This window comes from Magallana gigas, chromosome 2 (genome assembly GCF_963853765.1).
Source record: "Magallana gigas chromosome 2, xbMagGiga1.1, whole genome shotgun sequence".
NCBI lineage: Eukaryota > Metazoa > Mollusca > Bivalvia > Ostreida > Ostreidae > Magallana > Magallana gigas.
The window spans coordinates 18,211,088-18,212,194 of record NC_088854.1 but is presented as its reverse complement, the minus strand read 5'-3'; positions in this window follow the sequence as shown (position 1 = coordinate 18,212,194).

Genomic DNA, 1,107 nt, shown 5'->3' with positions numbered 1-1,107 from the left:
GGTGAACTCTCCAGCCGACAACAGAACACTATTTCGTAACAGTCGTTACTTGTTTATACATTTAGCTATTAAATTCTAACATGAAACTATTCTTTCATTTTCTTAGACCATTAAATTGTTTTTCTCAAATTGTTCATGACTTTAATGATAAAACAAATATTATATACATAACAATGAAGTTAACAGTGATTAATAATTATACATCATGTATGTGCATTTATTTAATAATTATTTGCTTCTTTGTCATAGTATCCGATATTTGGGTAGAATATTGTAACCGATCAGGACCGAGATAATTATGATCGGGCTGTTTCCATCTAAAATATGACTATATTAGTTATTCCAAAAATAAACTACTGCATGCATGTATTTTTTTTTTTTATCAAATTGGCTTAACAAAATGAATATTGATCTATAATTGTTTAGAAATTTTTCATAAAAACGTAGAATAGAAGTAAGCATTGAATCTATTTTCAAATCTAAGCGACCTGAATTTGGAAGGTACATTGTACATACATGTATGTTCCTCTTTTTGACATATATACGTAGCTTATTTTCCAGGTAATATAATTATGTAGTTGTAATAATGTTGCAAAAATTATTTATGGCAAAAATGTAGGAGAGTTATCTTGATTACATTTACTCTTTATTTATCCTTTTGAACTCTTTGTCATTATATACAAGTTACTCCAGATACATACACATAACATGTTATTTATGTCTCAGCATGTTAACTAAGACAATGCTTATTACTGAAATGCAAAATTATATTACATGAAGAAAGTTATCAGGAAGGGTGCTACACGATTATTATGATTTTTAACGATAACTTTAAACAAATGATGGTGCTTATCGTTCATAAACAAGATGAACTGTTATAATAATTGAATTCTGTACAAGACTGAAACCAATCGGAAAAATTTTAACCATTTGCACGCGAGCAAGTTCCGACATCTGTTGTGAAAAAAGAGATATTTTAAATAAGGTTGTACTTTAAAAGTTAATAAATCGTAGATAATGTGCAAAAATTTCTTAATGCACGTCTGTGTAAAAATAAGTTACATGTATATACATCGTATATATATATACAGAGCAGCATTAAATAGC